The sequence below is a fragment of the Acipenser ruthenus genome, chromosome 32 (assembly GCF_902713425.1).
Source record: "Acipenser ruthenus chromosome 32, fAciRut3.2 maternal haplotype, whole genome shotgun sequence".
In the NCBI taxonomy this organism is placed as follows: Eukaryota; Metazoa; Chordata; class Actinopteri; order Acipenseriformes; family Acipenseridae; genus Acipenser; species Acipenser ruthenus.
In genome coordinates this window covers 10,395,748-10,418,305 of record NC_081220.1, presented here as the reverse complement: position 1 = coordinate 10,418,305, position 22,558 = coordinate 10,395,748, and the positions used below count along the sequence as shown (strand labels likewise).

At 40.4% G+C, this 22,558-nt stretch overlaps 12 non-coding genes across 12 annotated transcripts; 4 read left to right on the top strand and 8 right to left on the bottom strand.

Moving 5' to 3' along the window:
* Nucleotides 1-3,095: 3,095 nt before the first annotated feature.
* On the bottom strand, nt 3,096-3,169 carry trnan-guu (transfer RNA asparagine (anticodon GUU)). The gene has a single exon. It is a non-coding gene; the product is annotated as a tRNA-Asn (tRNA).
* Nucleotides 3,170-4,527: 1,358 nt separating this feature from the next.
* On the bottom strand, nt 4,528-4,601 carry trnan-guu (transfer RNA asparagine (anticodon GUU)). Its single transcript has one exon. It is a non-coding gene; the product is annotated as a tRNA-Asn (tRNA).
* Nucleotides 4,602-7,852: 3,251 nt separating this feature from the next.
* On the bottom strand, nt 7,853-7,925 carry trnav-uac (transfer RNA valine (anticodon UAC)). The gene has a single exon. It is a non-coding gene; the product is annotated as a tRNA-Val (tRNA).
* Nucleotides 7,926-8,064: 139 nt separating this feature from the next.
* Nucleotides 8,065-8,277, top strand: LOC131703430 (small nucleolar RNA U3). The gene has a single exon (XR_009309887.1). It is a non-coding gene; the product is annotated as a small nucleolar RNA U3 (small nucleolar RNA).
* A 1,301-nt stretch (nt 8,278-9,578) lies between these two features.
* On the top strand, nt 9,579-9,651 carry trnaf-gaa (transfer RNA phenylalanine (anticodon GAA)). The gene has a single exon. It is a non-coding gene; the product is annotated as a tRNA-Phe (tRNA).
* A 133-nt stretch (nt 9,652-9,784) lies between these two features.
* trnan-guu (transfer RNA asparagine (anticodon GUU)) lies at nt 9,785-9,858 on the bottom strand. The gene has a single exon. It is a non-coding gene; the product is annotated as a tRNA-Asn (tRNA).
* Nucleotides 9,859-11,493: 1,635 nt separating this feature from the next.
* trnaw-cca (transfer RNA tryptophan (anticodon CCA)) lies at nt 11,494-11,565 on the bottom strand. Its single transcript has one exon. It is a non-coding gene; the product is annotated as a tRNA-Trp (tRNA).
* Nucleotides 11,566-12,193: 628 nt separating this feature from the next.
* trnav-uac (transfer RNA valine (anticodon UAC)) lies at nt 12,194-12,266 on the bottom strand. Its single transcript has one exon. It is a non-coding gene; the product is annotated as a tRNA-Val (tRNA).
* Nucleotides 12,267-12,405: 139 nt separating this feature from the next.
* On the top strand, nt 12,406-12,618 carry LOC131703431 (small nucleolar RNA U3). Its single transcript, XR_009309888.1, has one exon. It is a non-coding gene; the product is annotated as a small nucleolar RNA U3 (small nucleolar RNA).
* Nucleotides 12,619-13,919: 1,301 nt separating this feature from the next.
* On the top strand, nt 13,920-13,992 carry trnaf-gaa (transfer RNA phenylalanine (anticodon GAA)). The gene has a single exon. It is a non-coding gene; the product is annotated as a tRNA-Phe (tRNA).
* Nucleotides 13,993-14,125: 133 nt separating this feature from the next.
* On the bottom strand, nt 14,126-14,199 carry trnan-guu (transfer RNA asparagine (anticodon GUU)). The gene has a single exon. It is a non-coding gene; the product is annotated as a tRNA-Asn (tRNA).
* Nucleotides 14,200-16,513: 2,314 nt separating this feature from the next.
* trnav-uac (transfer RNA valine (anticodon UAC)) lies at nt 16,514-16,586 on the bottom strand. Its single transcript has one exon. It is a non-coding gene; the product is annotated as a tRNA-Val (tRNA).
* Between the last annotated feature and the right edge of the window lie 5,972 nt (nt 16,587-22,558).

The window sequence follows — 22,558 nt, the reverse complement described above, 5'->3', positions numbered from 1 at the left end:
GGGAGAATCCCCGGTGGGCCGGTCTGTTTGGACCTGCGTGGGCCGCTGGTCTACATTTGAGTCATAATTTTTTTTTTTTTTTTATCCTTCCCATTACATGCTGAGAATTACGCTGTTATTAACTTGGCAGTCTCGCTCTCTCTCGCGCGCACACACATTACTACACCAGTCATTGGGTAGATCCAATATCGCAATATCTAAGGGGGGGGGGGGGGGGAGCAATGAGTGGCCATTCCCTGATTGGACTTGCCCGGATTTTCTTAGAACGTGATTGGTCAGCCAGATTTCGTCTTTCGTTTGATCATCTTGTATTGATAGTGGATGAGTGTGATGGGCAGTTTGATTCTTTTTTGTGACTCGAGTCATTTGATTCAGTTCAGTTTGGTGAATCGATTCATTTCTTTCATTTGATTCACTGATTCAATGATACAAACCAATCAATGTAGACCGCATTAAGATTGTTTACGCAGGTTTATTTGAACCGGAAAGAACGATTCGTTCGTGAACTGCACATCACTAGTGGATGAGTGTCAGTGTAAAAAATGGAGAGAAAAAGAAAGAGTGGTGCATAAAAGAATAGAGACAAACGGCAACGGTCTCTCGAGGCAGATGCCGCAAAATGCACAAAAATAACGGACATGTTCCGCAGGCCGGCTGGTAGTAGGGAGAGCGAGGGACGTCAGGATGCCAGTGTTAATCAGCCACCTCAGCCTAGGGAGCCCACTGAAGAAGATGACGCAGTGGCAGGGTCGAGCACAGCAGGTACAAGGAGTAGAGTTTATGGTTGCATTAAAATAGATTAAAGACTGGGCTGCGCCTCGTACCTAATAACGCCTTGGCTGTGACTTATTGCTTTTATAAAACGGCTACACCAATATTTGTAACGTTAGTCACTTTTTGAGATCTAGTCAGCTATGTATAACTATGCTAAGCTCCGCTAGCAAATCGACTAGCCGTCCTGTGCTAGCTGGGTTACTAAAAAAAAAAAAAAAAAAAACATCAGCTCAAACATTTCCCAGGTCGCGTCTCTCTCTCTCTCTCTCTCTCTGTCTCTCTCTCTCTTTCGTTTGATCATCTTGTATTGATAGTGGATGAGTGTGATGGGCAGTTTGATTCTTTTTTGTGACTCGAGTCATTTGATTCAGTTCAGTTTGGTGAATCGATTCATTTCTTTCATTTGATTCACTGATTCAATGATACAAACCAATCAATGTAGACCGCATTAAGATTGTTTACGCAGGTTTATTTGAACCGGAAAGAACGATTCGTTCGTGAACTGCACATCACTAGTGGATGAGTGTCAGTGTAAAAAATGGAGAGAAAAAGAAAGAGTGGTGCATAAAAGAATAGAGACAAACGGCAACGGTCTCTCGAGGCAGATGCCGCAAAATGCACAAAAATAACGGACATGTTCCGCAGGCCGGCTGGTAGTAGGGAGAGCGAGGGACGTCAGGATGCCAGTGTTAATCAGCCACCTCAGCCTAGGGAGCCCACTGAAGAAGATGACGCAGTGGCAGGGTCGAGCACAGCAGGTACAAGGAGTAGAGTTTATGGTTGCATTAAAATAGATTAAAGACTGGGCTGCGCCTCGTACCTAATAACGCCTTGGCTGTGACTTATTGCTTTTATAAAACGGCTACACCAATATTTGTAACGTTAGTCACTTTTTGAGATCTAGTCAGCTATGTATAACTATGCTAAGCTCCGCTAGCAAATCGACTAGCCGTCCTGTGCTAGCTGGGTTACTAAAAAAAAAAAAAAAAAAAACATCAGCTCAAACATTTCCCAGGTCGCGTCTCTCTCTCTCTCTCTCTCTCTGTCTCTCTCTCTCTCTCTCTCTTCTCCACCATTTAGCTGGTTACCCCATGTATTCAAACCAATGCAAGCATTTATCTCCATAATGCGTTGGGACTAAATACGCAGATACATTAAAACTATTTGGAGAATGCGGGCATCGATCCCGCTACTTCTCGCATGCTAAGCGAGCGCTCTACCATTTGAGCTAATTCCCCTTGAGCTATGCCAGCGATTCTCATAGGCTACAACGCAACTTGATATGAGAAATTCAGATTGTCGGCAATGTAGTCTGCCAATTGCAAATTCAAAAAATAAATAAATTAACTAAATAGCAAATATTTTGACGAGAGGTATGTTTTCAATTTCTTCAAAAAGTAGTCTCAGCTCGTTGATTCAGTCGCTTTAAAATCCACCTCTGTGTCCCGATGCAGCAGCGCTGTGTGCTGTGGCTAGAGCTTGTTTGACGAAGCAGACAATGCAAAAATGCCAATACTTGTTATTGCATCACATGGCAGACTTAAGGTATGCTTTAACGGCTTGGCTGTCTCAAGTTAGTTTGTATTGTTCAACAGACAGTCAGTATCTTAAAAACAAATAAGCGAAATACTCCGTGTCTGTCTGTACAAGTTTGAAATTTAAATGCGCCGCCCCTGCATGCTCTGCGACGCTCAGCCAATAGGCAGGGACGGGACGTTGAAAATAATTGTGGGAAATGTGGGATCAGGTATAGAAGCAACGGTATATTTCAAGGTCTTAAAACGACATTTCCCACAATTCCTTCAACAAGTAGTGACTTCAACAAGTAGTCTGTTTACAACAAAAATGCAATCTGTGTTAGGAACGCTATTTTATTCGGATTTAAAATGGAAATGAACATGGTATTGAGTGCTGACAAGAGTTTGGTATCAGCTGTTGATTTCCTTGAAACACTCTTTTATAGTAAAATGAACACGTTTATTGCTTTTAAAGATAAGCCAAATTGAACTGTCAGAAGTAGGGTTTGGAAAGACAGAGTCCTTGAGTCTGGCGCCTTAGACCACTCGGCCATCCTGACGAGCTACATTTATTACACCAGAAAAATGCATTATTTATTTCAGCACAGACTAGGCTTATACCAAGGCCCGATTGGGTTTATTACGCACATACCAACTGTTGCTCCATGAATGATGTAATGACAACTGTAAAAAAAAGAAACGGATTGAAGCCAACCCAAAAAAAGGCTTTTAAATGTGAGGTGATGTGAATCATTTGCACAAAAATATATTTTTATATATATATATAAGAAATGCGAAAAGCACCGTCCCTGGGTGGGCTTGAACCACCAACCTTTCGGTTAACAGCCGAACGCGCTAACCGATTGCGCCACAGAGACCAAACTGTTAGATCGCCAAAGCATACGGGAGTGATGAGCAAGGCGAGATGCTGCAGAACGTGAGCGAGGGAGCAGAACTCAGCCGAACCTGAGACCACATCTAAGAAGAAAGCAACACGGGGCAGGAAAGTCTATGTAATCCATTATGGTAGCACATTCAAAATTCAAACTACACAGATAGACACGGAGCATTTAACTTATTTGTCTTTAAACTACTGACTGTCTCTGTTGAACCGAATACTGTTTTGTTTTTAGCCGTATTTTTATTTTCATCTGCAGACGCGCTCTGGATGCAAGCACAGTGCTGACAAGTCACTCTAAAATGTTTGCTTTGCAAGTTAATTAAAAAATGTAACACTTAATAGCGGTTAATCCATGTGTTAATTAAATTCAGTGATTGATTTGTTCACATATTACAATGCTGTTTTCAGGATTCCCGCATATTCTGAACATGCACAATGTAATATGGCAATGGAATGACAGGGAAACCACTGCTTTCTTCCCTCTGGTCGTGTATTGTCACGCTGACTACTATCCATATGAAAGTGCCGCAGTCACTTAAAGGATAAGGCACTGGCCTCCTAAACCAGGGATTGTGGTTTCATCAATGTTTTATTAAAAACGAACTGTGTGTCTCTGCAACCGCAGTCTCTCGAGAGTAGCGTTAACAGATTAACGTTTCTGCAATTCTGCTTTCTAGTGGAAAAAATGTTAGGCGGTTACGTTTTCACTTTCAACCACAGTGCTTAGCGGCAGCTTTTGTCAATATTCTCTTTTTATGTTCATTTTCTGTGAACATTAGTTCATGGATAATCTTGTTTGCTTTAATCCAATTAAACTGTTAGAAAACAATAACCATTCTTTAGTCCATTCGTTTTAATTCCGTACATGGTCTTGTAGTAGTGCTAAAATATACACTGCCTTCTTAAATTTTGTAGCATACAAAAACATATTTCAAGATCGGAATGGTGGTAATCTCGATCAAAAACTATTACAATGTGAATCAAAAAGGATCTTCAATCTCCATAAATAAATTATAGCGCTTTGAGATTATATATGTTACTAGCGGATTGTTTAGAAATGTACTTAATTATATTAAAGCTGTTCTAAAAAAGAATGTTATCTCAAAAAGGAAGCTTGTCAAGCCGAAATAGCTCAGCTGGGAGAGCGTTAAACTGAAGACCTAAAGGTCCCTGGTTCGATCATTGTGTGACCCTGCGCAAGTCATGCAAGAATATATGTGTTTTGTATTATTTTGAAATAAAAATCAGAACACTTTTTTTTTTCAGTGTAATTGGAAGAAATAACAACGTATCAGAGTGCCATTTTCTAAAGTGATTAAGAAATGCAAAAAGCTTCGTCCCTGGGTGGGCTTGAACCACCAACCTTTCGGTTAACAGCCGAACGTGCTAACCGATTGCGCCACAGAGACCAACCGATTGGAGTTCAAAGCATACGGGAGTGATTATTAAACTGAGACCTCATCAAGAAAGCAACGGCAGGAAAGTGTAATCACAATTACATGTATTCAAAACAATGCAAGCAAACTTCAAGCCATTTATAATTATTCCCAAATAACACAAACTCTTCCATTGTTAAAAAAAATATATAAAAAATCTCCCTTTGTGCTTCTCGGAAGGCATACGATGGAGGGCGCAATGCAGTTTTTCAGCCTGGGGAATATTACAAATTAGCAGACTGTGCATTAAAATACACATGTAGGGCGGGCGACTCTGTTACAAAGAATTGTCACACTTTGTATTTATCTCTATAATGCGTTGGGACTAAATACGCAAATACATTAAAATTATTTGGAGAATGCGGGCATCGACCCCGCTACTTCTCGCATGCTAAGCGAGCGCTCTACCATTTGAGCTAATTCCCCTAGAATTATAAGTTTCACCACAGAAGTGCTATGGTTTGAGATAAGAGCACAGGCTTAAATATAAAATGACCTGCTTTTACAATGGCTTAATAATAATAATAATAATAATAATAATAATAATAATAATAATAATAATAATAATAATAATAATAATGCGTTTCGAAACTGTTAAGTTTTCTCCCAAATGCGGTTATCAACAAATGTTTTTTTTTTTTTTTTTTTTGTATTCCTTCCAGAGTAAGTCCAAAAGGCAAACACTGGAACTGGCTGCCTGAAAGTGCAGCGCTTGAACTGCCTCAAGAAACGCTGAGCTCTAAAACGTGTACATAGAAAGACTATTAACATCTTTAACACAATCATCTGTGTTCCAATAGCGGTTAATCCACAGGGTGATCAATAAAGTGACTGTTGGCTTTGTTTATATATTAACGAGATGTTTTCAGGATTCACGTGTATTCTGAACAAGCACAGTAGAATATGGTAGTGAAAGGACAAGCAAATAACAGGTTTATTGGCTCTGGTCTTCTATCATCACCCTGACTACTGTCCGTAAGAAAGTGGCATTACTAAAAACGTCATTATGCACCCGAAGCTGGGAGTGATGTGAAGCACAGTGACTGGATGTGCCTCCGCACACCTGGCACCCGATACGCAGGCCAGCGTCAGTGACACACTGTCGCTGGAGGTGAAAAGCGCTCAGTGCCTACTGGCGCTGGTATATAACACCTGTAACATGTTAAACCAGCGCTCAGTGGACTAGCAGCCAATTGCAAGCTAGCAAGCCAATATAGAATGTGTCACATGACAAGTGTTCGTGTGGTGTTTTAGCTTTTGTCGAAATTCTCTTTTTATATTTATTTTCTGTTAAGGTTAGTTTATGGATAATCTTGTTTGCTTTTAACCCATTTAAATTGTTCCAAAAAAAAACCCAAAAAGACTATTCTATAGTCCATTCATTTTAATTCCGTACATGGTCTTGTTGTACTAGTGGTAAAATATACACTCCCTTTTTTCTTTATATATTTACCCGAAACCTCGGTTAATATTATTTTAGGAAATGACATGTCAGCACTGTACTTGCATCCAGAGCGCGTCTGCCGATGAAAATAAAAATAAGGCTAAAAACAAAACAGTATTCGGTTCAACAGAGACAGTCAGTAGCGTAAAAACAAACAAGCTAAATGCTCCGCGTCTGACTGTACAGTTTGATATTTGAAAGTGCCACCCCTGCTTGTTCTGCGACGCTCAGCCAATAGGCAGGGACAGGACGTTGAAAAGAATTGTGCTTATCGCCACTTACAAGGAAATTGTCAAACTTTGTATTCGTCCTCATAACGTGTTAGAAAATGTAAACAGCAGTTGGAGAATGCCGAAGTCGACCATCCTAGCATGTTAAACGAGGGCATTTCTCATGTAAGCTACTTCCAGTAATAGATCCTGAGACCACGATCCAGTGGCCAACGGAGATGTTTTTCAAAGTAATATGTTATTTGGAATATTAAAACAGTCAAGTTAAATAACACATGTTTGGACGCAATATTTCAGTGACTTCAACAAGTAGTCTGTTTACAACAAAAATGCAATCTGTGTTAGGAACGCTATTTTAGTCCGATTTAAAATGGAAATTAAAATGGTACTGAGTGCTGACAAGAGTTTGGTATCAGCTGTTGATTTCATTGAAACAATCTTTATAGTAAAATGAACACATTTATTCTTCTGGTCGTGTATTGTCTCGCTGACTGCTATCCATCTGAAAGTCACCTAAAGGATAAGGCACTGGCCTCCGAAACCAGGGATTATGGTTTCGTCAGTTTTATTTAAAAGTGTGTGTGTGTATTTGTTCTTGGTCTGTGATATATGTGGTCTGTTTTTATAGATCTTGGCACGTTGCACCAAGTAGTCGTGGCCAAGTGGTTAAGGTGATGGGCTTGAACTCTGTTGGTGTCGTGTCCCTTTTTATGTCTTCGTTGTTAATTCTTAAATGTCTCTCAAGCTTAAAGGTATCAATTATTACTTGCTGTACTTTAGATTCTTCCAAACTAGTATTTGCAAACACATTAAAAAATTAAATGGTGTGGAATAGAAACAAAAAAGGCTTTGACCTCGACGTGATTTGAACACGCAACCTTCTGATCTGGAATCAGACGCGCTACCGTTGCGCCACAAAGTGCTGCCGTAGTGCATGCTTGTTATGCAATGCTAGAGTGCACAGCAAGCATGCCAAACACATGCTAATTCCGATGCTGATACTAGGAAAACACTCGGTATCACCAGGGTCATGGGAAACAGCCGACTCAATATTTGTTCGTAGTCAGCAGGGCTATGAAGTTGTCGGAAGTGTGTTTGTTTCTCAGCTTAAAAGTAAAGAAAACATAAAACAATGCGATTTGCTTTTATAATGTTTATTATTTGAAACGTGGGCATAAACACAGTTGTACTGGCTGGGAATCGTCTCGGGTCAATTACTTGGAAAGCAGCTATGCTGACCAATATATCACCAACGAGGGAAAGCTGGCAGTACTGAGTGACACAGAAGACGGATTCTCTCAGCGCGTCTCCTCTGAATGCGCACTGGCACAAAGGGGCTTTGCTCATCTAATGACGTGACAGAATGCAATAATGTATTGTGTTAATTTACCAACAGAAGAAACATAAATAACAGTGTATGTATTTTTTGTGAATAAACTATCTTGCTTCTACGATGGGACCAGAGACCTTACATCCGCAATCTAATGATCGGCCAAACCCAGAACTACCTTGTCTTGACCAGGGAGTCATATTGTAAAAACAAACTGAAGTGGTTCCACTGGGGATCGAACCCAGGGCCTTCTGCGTGTAAAGCAGACGTGATAACCACTACACTATGGAACCTTGTCAGAATGTGAATTTTGTGTTTGAAACGCATTGGCAATTATTAACATTACTATGACCAAGTGTGATACTAGAAATGAAACCGAATCAGACACCATCATGCCGGGAGTGGGGACGTTGTTTTACCCTCATATTTGTTAAGACTATACTTTCAGGGATCATTTCTATAGTTTGTTTCTAGTGAAATGCGTTTCTAGTGTCTGGTCTCGCTAACCATAACGAGGAGTAACAGTGTTTTCTTCTGAGCGCGAAGCGGGTCTTGAATGCTACTTCACTGTAGCTGTTCTTGATCATTGATGAACATTCCGCTCTCTTTTGGGATCGAGCTTCACGTTGGACGTCCTTTTTAAATACAAAATGTAGATGTTTCTTCGAGGCAACAGAGCAATATCCGATTCTGTTCACACTGTATACAGTATTGCAACAAAATTACTTTTTGGTCGTTGTCATATAGCAATTGCTATTGTAAAATGCGTGCATCGTTTATAGTTATAACGATATTGAAATAAATAGTCTTACTTTTGTGGGTTGGCTTCAAACCGTTTCTCTTTTAACACTTGTCATTACATCATTCATGGAGCAACAGTTGGTATGTGTGTAATAAACCCGATCGGGCCTTGATATGACAACCTTAGGCTGTGCTGAAATAAATAATGCGGTTTTCTGCTGTAATGAACGTAGTTTGTCAGGATGGTCGAGTGGTCTAAGGCGCTAGACTTAAGGACTCTGTCTTTCCAAAGATTTCTGTGTTCTGGTCTCCAAGTGGAGGTGTCGGTTCAAATCCCACTCTGACAGTTCAATTTTATTTATTTTTAAAAGGAATAAATGTGTTCATTTTACTATAAAAGATTGTTTCAAGGAAATCAACAGCTGATACCAAACTCTTGTCAGAACTCAATACCATTTTAATTTCCATTTTAAATCAGACTAAAATAGCGTTCCTAACACAGATTGCATTTGGTTGTAAACAGACTACTCGTTGAAGTCAATGAAGAATATTTTGCCCAAACATGTATTTAACTTGTTTTAATATTAAAAATAATATATTAAATTGAATAACATCGCCGTCGGCCACTGGATCGTGGTCTCAGGCTGGGATGCGGACCTTTGAGAACAGTATAAACGATCTATTAGTGGAAGTAGCTTACATCAGAAATGCCCGCGTTTAACATGCTAGGATGATCGACATCGGCATTCTCCAATTGCTGTTTACATGTTATAACACGTTATGAGTACGAATACAAAGTTGGACACTTTCCTTGTAAGTGGGGGTAAGCACAATTTATTTTCAGATGTAATGTCTTTATTTAAGCTCAATCTAGTCCTGCGTAATGCAAATCACATTACTATATTTTTATATTAGTTAAGGCCTATGTAAAGTGTTCTTAAATTGTTTTAACATTAGCATTGATCAATTTGATGATCCGTTTTCTTTTCTCCCAATACGGTATGCAAAGTATGCAACTTTTCTGCCCACTTTGATCATAGGCAGTTTTATCCCCCCGTTTCGGCTGAAAACCGCATCTGGGAGAAAACTTAAGTGTTTCGAAACGCATTTGTAAAGGCATCGGATTCTATTGTGTTGCCGAGCTGTTGAACGTTTCTCATAATACACAGGTTTACTGGGGTGACAAAAAACGCAAGTCTTGTCAAGCCGAAATAGCTCAGTTGGGAGCGCGTTAGACTGAAGATCTAAAGGTCCCTGGTTCGATCCCGGGTTTCGGCAAATAGCAAGACTATTTTTGTTTTGTATTATTTTGAACTGAAAAATAGAGCGGTTTTTTTGTTCTGTGTAATTGGAAGAAATAACAACGTATCAGAGTGCCATTTTCTAATGTGATTAAGAAATGCAAAAACATCGTCCCTGGGTGGGCTTGAACCACCAACCTTTCGGTTAACAGCCGAACGCGCTAACCAATTGCGCCACAGAGACCAATCGGCTCCACCGAACCTGAGACCACATCTAAGAAGAAAGCAACACGGCAGAAAAGTCTATAATCACAATTAAATGTATGCAACCCAATGTAAGCAAACTTCAAGCCTTTTATATTTATTCCCATGTATGTAGTCTGCCATTTGCAAATTCAATAAATAAATAAATTAACTAAATAGCACATTTTTCGACGAGAGGTATGTTTTCAGTTTCTTCAAAAAGTAGTCTCAGCTCGTTGATTCAGTCGCTTTAAAATCCACCTCTGTTCCGATGCATCAGCGCTGTGTGCTGTGGCTCGAGCTTGTTTGACGAAGCAGGAAATGCAAAAATGCTAAAACCTGTTATTGCATCACATGACAGACTCAAGGTATACTTCAACGTCTTGGCTGTCTCAAGTTAGTTGGTATTGTTAATGTAACACCTCGTTGTTGCCCAGTCATTGTATCATATTAATGAAGTAGAGCTTGCCACTTCTCAGCACCGAGCTGACAATGAGTGTTGTTTTCGGGCACCTGCTGGCTGCTAGTGATGACCACTCCAATCTTCAGTCAGGGGGTTGTTGAAGGAAGGGGACACATTTTGAGTGTGCATCTCATACTGGTTTAAATCAATAAGCAAATTTCAAATTGATCATTGATAATGTTGAAACTATTTAAGAACTCTTTCAATAGGACTTGACTAATATAAAAAATATAGTAATGTGATTTGCACTACGCAGGACTTGATTGAGCTTAAATAAAGACATTACATCTGAAAATAACTTGTGCTTACCCCCACATACAAGGAAAGGGTCAAACTTTGTATTCGTTCTCATAACGTGTTAGAAAATGTAAACAGCAGTTGGAGAATGCCGAAGTCGATCATCCTAGCATGTTTAACGAGAGCATTTCTCATGTATAACGAGAGCATTTCTCATGTAAGCTACTTCCAGTCATACATCGTTTATACTGTTCTCAATGGTCCGTATCCCAGCCTGAGACCACGATCCAGTGGCCGACGGAGATGTTTTTCAAAGTAATATGTTATTTGGAATATTAAAACAATCAAGTTAAATACATGTTTGGACACACAGTATTTTCCAGTGACTTCAACAAGTAGTCTGTTTACAACAAAAATACAATCTGTGTTAGGAACGCTATTTTAGTCCGATTTAAAAAAGAAATTAAAATGGTATTGAGTGCTGACAAGAGTTTGGTATCAGCTGTTGATTTCATTGAAACAATCTTTATAGTAAAATGAACACATTTATTCCTCTGGTCGTGTATTGTCTCGCTGACTGCTATCCATCTGGAAGTCACCTAAAGGATAAGGCACTGGCCTCCTAAACCAGGGATTATGGTTTCGTCAGTTTTATTTAAAACAGTGTGTGTGTATTTGTTATTGGTCTGTGATATATGTGGTCTGTGTTTATAGATCTTGGCACGTTGCACCAAGTAGTCGTGGCCAAGTGGTTAAGGTGATGGGCTTGAACTCTGTTGGCGTTGTGTCCCTTTTTATGTCTTCGTTGTTAATTCTTAAATGCCTGTTCAGCTTAAAGGTATCAATTATTACTTGTTGTACATTAAATTCTTCCAAACTAGTATTTGCAAACACATTACAAAATTAAATGGTGTGGAATAGAAACAAAGAAGGCTTTGACCTCGACGTGATTTGAACACGCAACCTTCTGATCTGGAGTCAGACGCGCTACCGTTGCGCCACGAATTCCTGCCGTAGTGCATGCTTGTTATGCAATGCTAGAGTGCACAGCAAGCATGCCAAACACATGGTAATGCCGACGCTGATACTATTAAAACACTCGGTATCACCAGGGTCATGGGAAACAGCCGACTCAATATTTGTTCGTAGTCAGCAGGGCTATGAAGTTGTCGGAAGTGTGTTTGATTCTCAGCTTAAAAGTAAAGAAAACATAAAACAATGCGATTTGCTTTTATAATGTTTATTATTTGAAACGTGGGCATAAACACAGTTGTACTGGCTGGGAATCGTCTTGGGTCAATTACTTGGAAAGCAGCTATGCTGACCAATATATCACCAACGAGGGAAAGCTGGCAGTACTGAGTGACACAGATGACGGATTTTCTCAGCGCGTCTCCTCTGAATGCGCACTGGCACAAAGGGGCTTTGCTCATCTAATGACGTGACAGAATGCAATAATGTATTGGGTTAATTTACCAACAAAAGAAACATAAATAAAAGTGTATGTATTTTTTGTGAATAAACTATCTTGCTTCTACGATGGGACCAGAGACCTTACATCCGCAATCTAATGATCGGCCAAACCCAGAACTACCTTGTCTTGACCAGGGAGTCATATTGTAAAAACAAACAGAAGTGGTTCCACTGGGGATTGAACCCAGGGCCTTCTGCGTGTAAAGCAGACGTGATAACCACTACACTATGGAACCTTGTCAGAATGTGAATTTTGTGTTTGAAACGCATTGGCAATTATTAACATTACTATGAACAAGTGTGATACTAGAAAGGAAACCGAATCAGACACCGTCATGCCGGGAGTAGGGAAGTTGTTTTACCCACATATTTGTTAAGACTATACTTTCAGGGATCATTTCTATAGTTTGTTTCTAGTGAAATGCGTTTCTAGTGTCTGGTCTCGCTAACCATAATGAGGAGTTACAGTGTTTTCTTCTGAGCGCGAAGCGGGACTTGAATGCTACTTCACTGTAGCTGTTCTTGATCATTGATGAACATTCCGCTCTCTTTTGGGATCGAGCTTCACGTTGGACGTCCTTTTTAAATACAAAATGTAGATGTTTCTTCGAGGCAACAGAGCAATATCCGATTCTGTTCACACTGTATACAGTATTGCAACAAAATTACTTTTTGGTCGTTGTCATATAGCAATTGCTATTGTAAAATGCGTGCATCGTTTATAGTTATAACGATATTGAAATAAATAGTCTTACTTTTGTGGGTTGGCTTCAAACCGTTTCTTTTTTAACACTTGTTATTACATCATTCATGGAGCAACAGTTGGTATGTGCGTAATAAACCCGATCGGGCCTTGATATGACAACACTAGGCTGTGCTGAAATAAATAATGCGGTTTTCTGCTGTAATGAACGCAGTTTGTCAAGATGGTCGAGTGGTCTAAGGCGCTAGACTTAAGGACTCTATCTTTCCAAAGAATTCTGTGTTCTGGTCTCCAAGTGGAGGTGTCGGTTCAAATCCTCCTCTGACAGTTCAATTTTATTTATTCTTAAAAGGAATAAATGTGTTCATTTTACTATAAAAGATTGTTTCAAGGAAATCAACAGCTGATACCAAACTCTTGTCAGAACGCAATACCATTTTAATTTCCATTTTAATTCAGACTAAAATAGCGTTCCTAACACAGATTGCATTTGGTTGTAAACAGACTACTCGTTGAAGTCAATGAAAAATATTTTGTCCAAACATGTATTTAACTTGTTTTAATATTAAAAATAATATATTAAATTGAATAACATCTCCGTCGGCCACTGGATCGAGGTCTCAGGCTGGGATGCGGACCTTTGAGAACAGTATAAACGATCTATTAGTGGAAGTAGCTTACATCAGAAATGCCCGCGTTTAACATGCTAGGATGATCGACATCGGTATTCTCCAATTGCTGTTTACATGTTATAACACGTTATGAGTACGAATACAAAGTTGGACACTTTCCTTGTAAGTGGGGGTAAGCACAATTTATTTTCAGATGTAATGTCTTTATTTAAGCTCAATCTAGTCCTGCGTAATGCAAATCACATTACTATATTTTTATATTAGTCAAGGCCTATGTAAAGTGTTCTTAAATTGTTTTAACATTAGCATTGATCAATTTGATGATCCGTTTTCTTTTCTCCCAATACGGTATGCAAAGTATGCAACTTTTCTGCCCACTTTGATCATAGGCAGTTTTATCCCCCCGTTTCGGCTGAAAACCGCATCTGGGAGAAAACTTAAGTGTTTCGAAACGCATTTGTAAAGGCATCGGATTCTATTGTGTTGCCGAGCTGTTGAACGTTTCTCATAATACACAGGTTTACTGGGGTGACAAAAAACGCAAGACTTGTCAAGCCGAAATAGCTCAGTTGGGAGCGCGTTAGACTGAAGATCTAAAGGTCCCTGGTTCGATCCCGGGTTTCGGCAAATAGCAAGACAATTTTTGTTTTGTATTATTTTGAACTGAAAAATAGAGCGGTTTTTTTGTTCTGTGTAATTGGAAGAAATAACAACGTATCAGAGTGCCATTTTCTAATGTGATTAAGAAATGCAAAAAAATCGTCCCTGGGTGGGCTTGAACCACCAACCTTTCGGTTAACAGCCGAACGCGCTAACCAATTGCGCCACAGAGACCAATCGGCTCCACCGAACCTGAGACCACATCTAAGAAGAAAGCAACACGGCAGAAAAGTCTGTAATCACAATTAAATGTATGCAACCCAATGCAAGCAAACTTCAAGCCTTTTATATTTATTCCCATGTATGTAGTCTGCCATTTGCAAATTCAATAAATAAATTAATTAACTAAATAGCACATTTTTCGACGAGAGGTATGTTTTCAGTTTCTTCAAAAAGTAGTCTCAGCTCGTTGATTCAATCGCTTTAAAATCCACCTCTGTTCCGATGCATCAGCGCTGTGTGCTGTGGCTCGAGCTTGTTTGACGAAGCAGGAAATGCAAAAATGCTAAAACCTGTTATTGCATCACATGACAGACTTAAGGTATACTTCAACGTCTTGGCTGTCTCAAGTTAGTTGGTATTGTTAATGTAACACCTCGTTGTTGCCCAGTCATTGTATCATATTAATGAAGTAGAGCTTGCCACTTCTCAGCACCGAGCTGACAATGAGTGTTGTTTTCGGGCACCTGCTGGCTGCTAGTGATGACCACTCCAATCTTCAGTCGGGGGGTTGTTGAAGGAAGGGGACACATTTTGAGTGTGCATCTCATACTGGTTTAAATCAATAAGCAAATTTCAAATTGATCATTGATAATGTTGAAACTATTTAAGAACTCTTTCAATAGGACTTGACTAATATAAAAAATATAGTAATGTGATTTGCACTACGCAGGACTTGATTGAGCTTAAATAAAGACATTACATCTGAAAATAACTTGTGCTTACCCCCACTTACAAGGAAAGGGTCAAACTTTGTATTCGTTCTCATAACGTGTTAGAAAATGTAAACAGCAGTTGGAGAATGCCGAAGTCGATCATCCTAGCATGTTAAACGAGAGCATTTCTCATGTAAGCTACTTCCAGTCATAGATCGTTTATACTGTTCTCAATGGTCCGTATCCCAGCCTGAGACCACGATCCAGTGGCCGACGGAGATGTTTTTCAAAGTAATATGTTATTTGGAATATTAAAACAATCAAGTTAAATACATGTTTGGACACACAGTATTTTTCAGTGACTTCAACAAGTAGTCTGTTTACAACAAAAAATACAATCTGTGTTAGGAACGCTATTTTAGTCCGATTTAAAAAAGAAATTAAAATGGTACTGAGTGCTGACAAGAGTTTGGTATCAGCTGTTGATTTCATTGAAACAATCTTTATAGTAAAATGAACACATTTATTCTTCTGGTCGTGTATTGTCTCGCTGACTGCTATCCATCTGGAAGTCACCTAAAGGATAAGGCACTGGCCTCCTAAACCAGGGATTATGGTTTCGTCAGTTTTATTTAAAACAGTGTGTGTGTATTTGTTCTTGGTCTGTGATATATGTGGTCTGTGTTTATAGATCTTGGCACGTTGCACCAAGTAGTCGTGGCCAAGTGGTTAAGGTGATGGGCTTGAACTCTGTTGGCGTTGTGTCCCTTTTTATGTCTTCGTTGTTAATTCTTAAATGCCTGTTCAGCTTAAAGGTATCAATTATTACTTGCTGTACATTAAATTCTTCCAAACTAGTATTTGCAAACACATTACAAAATTAAATGGTGTGGAATAGAAACAAAGAAGGCTTTGACCTTGACGTGATTTGAACACGCAACCTTCTGATCTGGAGTCAGACGCGCTACCGTTGCGCCACGAATTCCTGCCGTAGTGCATGCTTGTTATGCAATGATAGAGTGCACAGCAAGCATGCCAAACGCATGCTAATTCCGATGCTGATACTAGGAAAACACGCGGTATCACCAGGGTCATGGGAAACAGCCGACTCAATATTTGTTCGTAGTCAGCAGGGCTATGAAGTTGTCGGAAGTGTGTTTGATTCTCAGCTTAAAAGTAAAGAAAACATAAAACAATGCGATTTGCTTTTATAATGTTTATTATTTGAAACGTGGGCATAAACACAGTTGTACTGGCTGGGAATCGTCTCGGGTCAATTACTTGGAAAGCAGCTATGCTGACCAATATATCACCAACGAGGGAAAGCTGGCAGTACTGAGTGACACAGATGACGGATTTTCTCAGCGCGTCTCCTCTGAATGCGCACTGGCACAAAGGGGCTTTGCTCATCTAATGACGTGACAGAATGCAATAATGTATTGGGTTAATTTACCAACAAAAGAAACATAAATAAAAGTGTATATATTTTTTGTGAATAAACTATCTTGCTTCTATGATGGGACCAGAGACCTTACATCCGCAATCTAATGATGGGCCAAACCCAGAACTACCTTGTCTTGACCTGGGAGTCGTATTTTAAATACAAACTGCGATGGTTCCACTGGGGATCGAACCCAGGGCCTTCTGCGTGTAAAGCAGACGTGATAACCACTACACTATGGAACCTGGTCAGAATGTGAATTTTGTGTTTCTGCCACAATATGACCAGTCTGTTTGAGGCAATCGGAATCGTCTGTAACCAGAATGAGTGGCGCCTCTTCATTGACAGCTCATCAAGGAGCCTCAAAGCCGTGCTGCTCCATAATGGTAACAAGTACCCGTCTCTTCCCCTGGCTCACTCGGTGCACCTCAAAGAGGATTACAACAGCATCAAGACCTTGCTGGACACCTTGAAGTATGATGAGTACGGCTGGGAGGTCATAGGAGACTTCAAAATGGTGGCATTCCTCATGGGTCTCAAAGGCGGTTTTATCTTTGCCTTTGGGACAGCAGGGACACCAAGGTGCACTACCACAGGCGGGACTGGCCACAGCGGACCAAGTTCTCTGTGGGGAGGAACAACATCAAGTGGGAGCCACTGGTGGACCCCCGGAAGGTGCTGATGCCACCACTGCACATCAAATTGGGCCTTATGAAACAATTTGTCAGAGCTCTAGATAAGGAGTCAGCAGCCTTCAAGTACCTTCAAGACTTCTTCCCTAAGCTGTCTGAGGCAAAGGTCAAAGCCGGTGTCTTCGTCGGACCACAGATAAAGAAGATCCTGGAGTGTAATGAATTCCCCAAGAAGCTCACTAGTAAGGAGAAAGTGGCTTGGAACAGCTTTGTCGCAGTGGTTCGGGGCTTCCTGGGCAATCACAAGGCCAAAAACTATGTGGAGCTGGTTGAGACTCTGGTGAAGAACTATGGCACAATGGGCTGTAGGATGTCCCTCAAAGTCCATATCCTTGATGCTCATCTTGATAAATTCAAGGAGAACATGGGAGCGTACTCGGAGGAGCAAGGCGAGCGCTTCCACCAGGATATACTGGACTTTGAACGCCGCTACCAAGGACAGTATAACGAGAACATGATGGGAGACTACATTTGGGGGCTGATTCGTGAAAGTGGTTTACAGTATAATCGTAAATCTCGAAAAACTACTCACTTCTAAATCTTTTGTAGTCATTTTTGTATTACTTTAGTATAAATACATGTTAATTTGGATTCATATGTTGTTTTTTTCTGACTTTATGTGAACGAAAAGACACAAATTCGCTCGTTTTCTCATTGGAAATAGGTAAATTTCAAAATATCACTGTCCTGGTCACAAAAGCAAAGTTTGTTGGGAATAATAGCCATTTTCTATACTTTTGAGGCATAAGCAATTAGGAAATAACACTTACTACCCAGGAACAAAAATTGTGTTACATAGCTATGTTACACTCACATTTTGGTGCATGTGTCGGTTTAGTTGGAAACAGTATTTTCTTATAAGAAATGACTGTTACTATAACAAGGAAACTGCAAGCAAGGACTAAAAACACCAGCATGATTATGAGCTGGCTGAGGCTGAAGAAGAAGGGCATCCTTTGTTGAGGGTAAAATGGATAAATGCCATTGTAGAATGTCATCTTTCAATGAGCTGAAAACAAACACGGAACAGTGCAAACAGTTATTCAGTACTTCTCGCTGAACAGAACACTAACATGCTGTCTGCAAACGTTATTGTCTTTGTTCAAAATAAAGACAGGCAAATCAAATAATGTTTTTTAGCTGGTTGACTAGTCATTAAAATGTGCGTCCTTGAACAGCTTCTAATGTGTTCAAACTGTATACTACTTCATCTTTATAATATTTTATAAAATATTATATTTAATATTATTCTAGGCAAAATATGATAAACCATCACATTGTGGAAATTACATGGATTATATATATATATATATATATATATATAATCTTATAACACAACTAAAAACGTACCTACCTTTTAACCAGTGATCTCGGTATATTGAGCAATTGGAATTTATTAAGATCTCTCCGGGGACCAGAAATGTGCATGAAAAGATGGTGAGTTTTGATCCTTTCTCTTTTTATAGCCCCCTCCAAGATATCATAAAGGAAATATCTGGGGAATTTTGGTTGCAAGATTTATGTAAATTCTTTGTGCCCCCCCAACTCAAGAATTTTAACTCCATTAACCGACCAGCCGGAGCAACGCACTTAAAGGTATTTTATTTTATTTATAAATGCTGTTTGCTAATAATTTGCATTAAATGCAAAATTAATGATAGGTATGTTTTCATATAGGAATTACAATCTGATACTGGCATGCTATTTTTGGGCAGCCAATTATCTATTCTCTGTGCCCATCCAAGATACTGGTATTTCCAAAAGAGGGCGCTCTTGAACCTTTGCAGGTCCAGCCTTCAAATCATGAACCTATTCACCTGGAAATCCGTTAGATCGGTGGTTCCCAACCCCGGGCCTGGGGGCCAACTGTGTCTGCTGGTTTTCATTCCAACAGAGCTCTCAATTACTTAGACCGTTAATTGAACTTACACTTTGCGTAATTAGACCTTTTTTAATTGTTTTCGGCTCTTAAACTGTTACAGTGTTCAAGTTATTCATAAACTGTCAAAGCTATCCTGAAATATGCAACTGTTAAGAGCTGAAAAGAATTCACTGGTTGCCTACAAGGGCTTGAGAGGAGGCGAAATTGAGAGTGAGACAAGGAAGCGATATTGAGAGGGAAACAAGTTGAGAAGATTTCTCTGGTTGCTTACGAGGCTTGAGAGGGGGCGAGATTTGAGAGTTTAAGAGTGAGACGAGTTTGAGAGGGATGGCGAGATTGAGGGATGGAGTTTGGGAATGGTGCTTAGTAACATTGAGGTTAGATACTGATAGCAGGACGAGATAGGGTGGACGAAGAGTTTTCCCTTCTCGTCGGGTCAGGCAGCATCCTCTGGCTGCTGGGCGACGTAGAGAGGGAGACACGAGAAGAGCAAAGGATTAGATATAAACACTTTCCACTTTGTCAGGCAGCATCCTCTGGCTGCTGGGCGTTTAGTGGAGCAAGAGACAGGAAGGGGACGAACAGGACAAAAGGACAGGACAAAAGCCTACTGCATGAGGGGGACCTAAAATGGAAGAGAGGAGATGGGACAGCAAGGTTGAGGCCTGGAAGGCTAGCGCATAAGCAGCAGAAGAATAGGATGTGGCCGGGGTCCCCTCAGGCCAGCGAGGAACAGCCGGGCGGCAGTGGTTGAGACGAGAGGCCGACCCGGACAGACGGGGGAGTGAGACTCACTTCCCCCTCTGAGGGAGCCCTGTGCGGACAGTGCGATATAGAAAAAGAGCAGAGGTGGGGAGGAGGAGGAACAAAAAACAAACACAGACAAGGAAGCGGAAATAGTGCTGGGTTAAAGTAGAAGGAGGGGGGCTGGAGGCGGAACTGGTGCTGGATACCTGAGAGATCATTCCTGATGGAGGAAGGGGTGAGGTTAAGCGATAGCCTGAGGTCTGTGATAAAGGCAAGGAGGTGCTGAAGGTTATATGAGGTGAGAGAGATCTGATTCTGGGCACAGAATGTGGAATGGAAGACCAGGCAGTAGAATAAGAAGAGCGAGTGGAAAGAGTGAAGGCATGCTCCCTGAAGCTGCAGGCCGACTGGAAGAGGAGAGTGTGGAGTTTAGTGGAACACCAGCTGATTGAAAGGAGGAAATGCCGTGGGTTGGGGTCTGCTTCTGGGACCAGGCTGTGTTTGTTTTTTTACTGCAAGGTGTAGTATTCTGTAGTAAAATTACTACAGCTGGCCAAAGTCCAGTAGCTGGGTGCAAGGAATGGTTCACAAGACCTCATGGTTGAAATGGCTTAACGTTCCGTCTATCCATTGAATTCCCGTTGATGTCCTGGTAACTGTTGCCTTTTTTCCCCACTGATGCTGACATGGTAAGTTCACAGGGTGCACTCTGTTCCTTCAGGAGTCCTGCAGAGGAAGTGCTTCACAAGAGCAGTTAGACATAGTACTTCCATGGTCAGGTCATTGAATGGACAGAACAGCCTTTCCTGGGGGTAGAGATTAAAGAGTGAAGGATGTCTATTGATATAGGAAGCCAGGAGGGAGCAGCAGGGGGGGGAGGGGGAGGGGGAGGGGGAGGGGGAGGGGGAGGGGGGGGGGGGGCTCTTGAGGATCTCTCTGAGTGTCAGCAAACTGATGGGATGGATAGGAGTATTGGAGAAGGGACGGAGATGAGGTGGCAGAAATACTGAATTCCAGAGGCTTTAACGGTAGCGACGGCAAAGTGAAGAGAATCCCTTGCATGGGCAATGGAGGCTACAATCCGAGTTCATTAAATCGGAATGGGATGTATTTTGTTTTGAGTGCAGAAAGTTGTAAATGTTTTCCATCCAGTGGTAAATGAAGATTTGGTCGCTGGGGCTAAGGGTGTGGCCATGTAGTGATGAACAGATTGCAGAAGGTTGGAGAGTGTTGTATGTAGTTGAACAGCAGACGCTGGTGTTGCAGTTATTAGCCTGGTCGAACAAAATAAGTCTTCAGTGTAATTTTAAACAAAGAGCGCTTTCCATGATTTAAGATGCTTTAGAGACTGAATATTGGAATTGGCAGCCGAAACTGGGGGATAAAACTGCCTGTGATCAAAGTGGGCAGAAAAGTTGCATAATTTGCATACCGTATGTGGAAGAAAAGAAAACAAATTATCTCAGCTGTAGCAGAGTGGCGCAGCGGAAGCATGTTGGGCCCATAACCCAGAGGTCGATGGATCGAAACCATCCTCTGCTAGCTTGTGTTTCTTCTGTTAGCAAAGTAGTTTTTCTAAAATATTAACTGAAAGCAATGAATTAATATTACATATCGTAATCAAGGATGATATAATGCGCAAGGATACTTGTCTCATAAGAGCTGAAATAAATTATAGCACTCTGATATTATGTTACTAGCGGATTGTTTAGGAAGTGGTGATATATCTAATGATAACACACAGACCCTGGAGTGTATTATTTCTATTATTAAAATGGGTCTAGGAGTGTGTTATTATTGGTAAATAAATAACACTTTAAACCTTATTTTAATCATTTTTATTTGTGTCACCTTCCACTGAGAGAAGTAGTTCCACAGTAACTAAAAATGGTTAGATTAACAATTAAACATTTGATTTTAAACCGTCTTGTATAAATTTCTTTTTCGGGGCTTTGCTAATAGTTTCTTGTTTAGGCTTTGTAGATATTGAACTGGATCATTGTTTCAACGTGCATGTCTGGGTTTTGTCCAGTAGATGGAGCTGCTGCTGTTGTGATGTTTTGTTTAGCAGAATGCAGTTCACGTACCGTGTTACAAACGGGACGGCGCGGCACAGAGCGGTATAAACTGTGCAATTAAAATCTCCGTTAGTACTACAGACGGGCCGCCGATAATCATCTCTGATTAACCCAACATGAATATAAATACAAACCCAGTCTGTTTCAAAGAGCATTCAGAGTGACGGCACCAGGGAGTCTGCGAGCAGGTTTAATAATATTAATGTGGCTGACCGAGTCTTGCATCAAACTCAGCGTCCTCTATATAGTATAAACACATTACACAAGGGGTTGCCAGCGGGTGTAGAGAATTCAGTTCCAATAACTCAGCTCTCTCATATACATATATATATAATATTAATATATATATATATATATATATATATATATATAGTCCTCCTGTTTTACCAAGCAGCTCAAAGAATGGAACTTCTGGTTCGGACTGGTGCGCAGATCTAAAGATTCCCCGCATCGGGTGTACCGGTTTGTTATGGAACGAGTTTTGTAAAATGAGTTTATCCAGTAAAAGACTATATAAACCACAGTGAAAACAAACATGAAGAGAACATGTTGCCAAGTAATGGTTTGTTTAACCAATAACTTGAGAGAAAGAAAAAAAATATATATGAACACTCATTTGTACACAGTGTTAAAACTGAAAAAGTTAAACTAATACCTTACTTGGAGATCTCACCAGGGACCACTTCCAGTAAAAGACGTATTAACTGCAGTGAACAAAATGAATACAAACTTGCATTCATAACAAAAAAAAAAAAAAAACCCAACAACAATCAGCCCATATAAATCTACACACTTTTTGTGATGCTAGAACAAGGTAT